Here is a 6,000-nt window from a genome sequence, read left to right on the forward strand (position 1 = left end):
AAAATACAAAAATAAAAAGGCTGGGGATGAGACTTGGTGGTTGAGCATATCTGAGTTCAATCCCGAGTACTAAAAAAACAAAACAAAACAAAACAAAAAACATAAAAAAAACCCAGAAATTGACCTTTGCCTTGACCTTTCTATAATCTCAACTACTCAGGAAGCTGAGGCATGAGGATTGCATATTTGAGGGCAACCTGGGAAGCTTAGCAAGACCCTGTCTCAAAATAAAGTTTCTAATAAGAGCTGGGGATTCAGTTCAGAGGTAGAATGCTCCTGGTTTCCAGTCCCCGGATTTTTGGAGCCATTTTCACTTTTGAGATTCACCAGAAGTTTCACACTTTTCCAATTTATCTGCCTTCACAGGAGGCCAGGCACATCACAGCACCACTATACCTTCATGTCCTCAGGGTCCATCCATGGTGAGGATTCTGCTGAGGGTCCTATAGGCACTTCCATGTTCCCCTCTTGTACCATCACAGTCCTGGCATTGAACATCACATGTTATACCATGACCTTGAAATCTAAATGCTGTAGAACCCTGAGCCCCCAGAACACAGCTAACCTGAAGAACACTTGCTTGCACTGATGCTTTCTGTCAAGAAAGCATTTCCTAGTGCAGCCTCTTGAAAAACAACTTGGCAATGCCTCAGAGTTCAACAGTTATACTATGATGGAGGAACTTTCCAAAAGTGTTAAATAAAAATTAATCACTGTAAAATCCTAACCTACATGTCTACTAAATCATATTAGTTAGTAGAGTGACTGACTGGACTCATCAAAAATTGAGTATTAAAGAAAATTCTTTTTAACACTCATTTATTTTACTTGAATATAATAACACATAAGTAATTAGCTTAGCCTTATAAAAATATGGAGCTTGGTCAAAATATTTACATATTTTTTAAATTAATAGTAGACTACACATACCACTCACCATCACAACCATTTTTAAATGTACAGTTCAGATCAGTGGCTTAATTACAGTCACGTGGTTGTGTGCTCAAATTTCAGAACTCTTTATCTTACAAAACCAAAACTCCATTTTCATTTAGCAACTCCATATTCCACTATTCATTCCCTGGCAATTACCAATCTAACTTTCTTTCTCTATGAATCTTACTACTCTGGGTCAGATTAACTAATGTTAATTAAAATTATACAGTATTTGTCCTTAGTTCACATAGCATCATATCCTTAAATGTCATTAATGATGTATCAAAATTCCCTTCCTTTTTAAGAATGAATACTATTCTACTCTATGTGTGTATGCCAAATTTAGTATATCTATTCAACCTTTGATGAACACTTAAAATGCTTACTTTTTTGGCTACTGCAAATAATGCTATGAGCCTGGGTGTCCAAATACCTGTTTGGTTTTTGTTATCAATTCTTTTGGGGACTTATATCCCAAAGTGGAATTGCTTATTAAGTTTTTTCAGCAACTGCCATACTGTTTTCCATAGTGGCTGCACTATTTTAGATTACCCAACAAACAACACAAGAGGTTTCCTATTTTTCTATTCCCTTGTCAACACTTGTTATTATTATTATTTTTGAATAGTAGCCAATCATAATGGGTGTGAGGCAGTTCCTAATTGTAGTTTTGATTTTCATTTCTCTAATGATAAATGATGCTGTACATCTTGTGCTTATTGGTCATTTGGGCAACTTCTTTGGAGAAATCCTTTGCCCATTTTTTAATCAAATTTTATTGTTGTTGAGTTGAAGAAGTTCTTTATTTACTTTGGATTTTTTAAAAAAAATTATTAATATTTTTAGTTGTAGTTTGACACATACCTTAATTTTACTTATTTATTTTTATATGATGAAGGGCCACACACATGCTAGGCAAGGACTCTACTGCCGAGCTACAACTCCAGCTCTTTACTTTGTGTATTTTTTAAAAAATATTTTTAGGTATAATTGGACATAATAATTTTATTTTATTTATTTTTCTATGTGGTCCTGAAAATCGAACCCAGTGCCTCACACATGCTAGGCAAGTGCCCTACCACTGAGCCACAAACCCAGCCCAACTCTGGATATTAAACCCTATGGGATATGGGATTTGTAAGTATTTTCATCTCTCGGATAAGTTGCTATTTCACTATCGACTTAACAAGTTTTAAATATAAATAAAACTCTTGGGTTTATTTGAAACTTTAATATCCTCATCACTCTTGAAGGTCTTTAGATATTATACTTTTCTAGCATGTACCTTTTCCCCACCCAGTTCTAGGGATGACATTACTGCAGTCTTTTTTGAGCTTTGTGATAATTTCTAACTTAGACCTCTGGGTAAGAAATCTAAACTTTTTCTCTGTCATGTAATGAGTAAGTCACATAAGACAGTAAAAAGTCTTGGACCAGTAGAGAGAAAACCCAAAGTTTAGACCTACTCTATCACTTATTACTAGTATAATACTTGAGTAAGTCATTTAACTTTTTTTGACCTTAAATTATATGTTTACAAAGCAGAATATTAATTATTGGCCTCCAGTGACCCTTTATCTTTATACAGCATGGCATTTTCACCATGTGGTCCAGAAGTCATGTTCTCTGGTTGGTATTTAATCAAGTGAATTGAATACACATCCATATAAAACCCTAACTATGCATATTTATAGCTTCTTTATTAATAACTTCCCAAACTTGGAAGCAATCCAGATGTTCTGATGAAAACAAATGAATTGAATTCTAGATAACAGAATATTATTAAGCATTAAAAAAGGTTAGGAAGCCATGAAAAGACATGGAGGAAGCTTAGATGCACATTACTAAGCAGAAGACACCAGTCTGAAAGGGCTCCAAACTGTTCAATTCCAACTACATAATATTCTGAAAAAAAATTAAAAATTTTTAAAAGAATTGAGGAAGAATGGGGGAATAAATAAAAAATCAGACTTTTATCATTTTCTGCTCAGCCTACAAGGAAAAAAAGGAACAATAAATCAAGCAATATGCTTACCTGTGTTTACCATGATTAAAGCCAGATTTTAGTTGGAAGAGAAAGGGTGAAGCTTATCACAGGATAGTTTTTCATTTCCAAGTCTTGCAGAGGACAAATCAAATGATGCTCAAAGCAACTTAATAAAATTAGGAAGCTGCCTATTTAGAAACTCCTCAGCACATAACACACTTTCCCCCTTCATCTGGCATCACCCTGTTTGAAGTTACACCTGTATCAGAATCTCGGCATTACACATATCATTTGTGGGGACTTTGAATCATTTTTTCACAAAATGTGGATCCCTAGGCTTTCTGTGAGAATTAAATAGGATAGTATATTTCAGAAGGATCGTGAGTTCAAAGCCAGCCTCAGCTATGATGAGGTGCTAAGCAATACAGCCAGACCCTGTCTATATATAAAATACAAAATAGGGCAGGAAATGTGGCTCAGTGGTCCAATAATCCTGAGTTCAAGCCCCGGTAAAAAAAATATATATATTCAAAATGCCTAGTGGACTGACTAGTTTGCCTGCAATGACTAAATAACTGACTTGAGAAGGTAGCCAAAAAGTGTCCTGACCACCAGGTGTCACCATTGGGTCAGGAGTATTCACCCAACTGCTCCAGGCAGGGGGTAGAACCTAGCAGCAAAACAAGACAGTCACTTTCACATACAGTACATTCATATTGATATAAGCTTTTCCCTACCTTGGGAGCTGGTATTACACAAACACACACACACACACACACACACACATATTATTTGAAATATTATAATATTTCATTATTCTCTTATAGGTGTGCTAAACATTATGTACTAAAATTAATTAGCTGAATATCTTCAGATTTGTTACCAAAATTTAATTTTTAAAATTATCCTCAGTGGACTATTTATTAATTTTGAGAATCAATAGTGCTTTACACATCCTTTGGTTTATTCAACCAAACATTATCGGGCTCCCATACACTTCAACATTGACACAATGGACAATTTTCTGGCTCTAATTCCACAATCCATTGACATTATTTCCTTTACAATTTTAATTAGATGACAGATAAAAAAGAAAGTACAATAGTTTTAGTATAAAAATAAAGTTTTTGACCACTAAATGTGGGTTAAACAAAGATTATTAACCCTTCTCCTTGACCTCAAGAACTCAAAAATTCAGTTATAAACTTTTTTTGTTTGTGTTCTATTTTCTTGAAAAGAAAAAAACCCCTAGGGCGAATCTATCAATCTGTGAATGACCCTGAAATTACTCAAGGAACATTGCCACACCTGGCTGCATTCTGGGACCTACTAATGTCTCTCCTAGAGAGTGCACAGGGCACACAGGGAGAGGCTCATTTCAAAATGAGGACAGAGTTTGGGCTTCCCTCCTGCCACATTGAGACTCACAGTGGGTCACTTCAAGACAGGTAATTCGATGAGCATTAGCTTGGAGCTGGAGGTGCAATCTACAATCTCATGGACTCTTGCCTCATCTGCTAGGAACACTTGCCTTAAATTAAGGCTGACCTTGCCTACCTCAGCCTCAATCTGGGCATGCAAAATCCCTCCTAGCCCACCAGAAAGAAGAGTGACACCAAACACAGGCTGTTCAGAGCAGATTCTTGGAACTCCAGCAGCTGGGGTAATTAAATAAAAAATAAAAGAAAAAAAAAACAGCTCCATTTTCACTTTGTAAGAAGCACTTAATGCTTCTTAAGGAAAACAAGAAGCATCCTATCTCCTTTTGGTCATCTCTCTCATTCCTAGAGAATTGGAATGAGTTGTCACCAGGAAACATTTGGAGCCAGAATTGCAGAAGCCAAGGCCAGCCTAGATAAACCCATTTGTGAAGCACTTTGTGCTGATGGACACATTCCTGACTGGTTTCAGACCGGTCCCTGGAGGACAGCGAGCTCAGGAGGTTGGCTGCCTGGCTGGAATAAAGGGGCCAAGGGAAGGGATGCTGTCCAGGAACCAGCCAAGGCTGCGCAGGGGGCGTGACAGCTCAGGAGGAGCAGGAAGCCTGGAGGGCGCCTTACCTGTAGGGCTATCAGGTGAAGCTGCTCCTGTCCAGCAGCCCCATCTTGCAGAAGAGGACCCCATCGACTTAGGGTACAGAAGAGAGCTCCTCCAGCTCAAAGTCCACCTTAAACTTACAGTTCTTTAACATTGTGAGAGCCAGGCGCCAGCAAGTGGGCAGTAGGCAGGTGCCGCCCCCTTAGCTTCACTAAACCCCAGATCCGCCCAGATCCAGGGCTGGGGCCTCCAGCTGAGGGCAGGGGCGAGGCAGGGGGCTCCATGGGCTGTGGCGGCAATGCCTCCGCTCTCTCTCGGTAGCCCAGGCCCAGCGCGGTTGAGGCACCAACCTCGGCTGACCTCCTCTAGCGGTTGTGCTGCAGCTGGCCCAGGGAAGGGCACCTTTAGGTGAGCACCTCGCCCTTGTCGCCATCCTTCAGAGATCTGTGAGAAGCGGAGCTCAGAGTATGGTCGCTGTCTCCACTTCAGCGACTCAGGCTGGGGCACCCCCAGTGGCCGCGATCTACAGCGCACTACTGGGCGGAAGCGGGAGGCACGGGGAGGACGGGGAGATTCATGGCGGGCTGACGCCTCGAGGGGAAAACTAAACCTCAATGGCAGTTAGCACCATCATGCCTCTCTGAGGTTAAAAACAACAACAACAACATCAACAACAACAACAACAACAGCAGCAGCAGCAGCCAAAAAAGTTTCTTTCTACAGCTTTCTGGGCGCCTTTGGTTTCAGTTTTTGCACTGCCTCTTTTCTCCCCCTCCCCTTCCAGCTATTTCTTTTCCTTGGGTTTCAGAGTTAATAGGGACTGTCAGAATATGACTTTGTTTTAGTCAAATTGAAATCCAAAACCTAAAACTTCTTTTAAATACTCATTATTCGCGAACCTCCAAATATGCAGTAACCTCTGAAAGGGTGTAATTGGAAAGATTCTCTTTCCCAGTTAGTTCATTTATTCATTCATTCATATAAAATATTTTAATTGCATAAAATGTCAATCACAAGCTAGTCCCAATGATTTAAAAAAA

The sequence above is a fragment of the Ictidomys tridecemlineatus genome, chromosome 11, assembly GCF_052094955.1.
Source record: "Ictidomys tridecemlineatus isolate mIctTri1 chromosome 11, mIctTri1.hap1, whole genome shotgun sequence".
NCBI lineage: Eukaryota > Metazoa > Chordata > Mammalia > Rodentia > Sciuridae > Ictidomys > Ictidomys tridecemlineatus.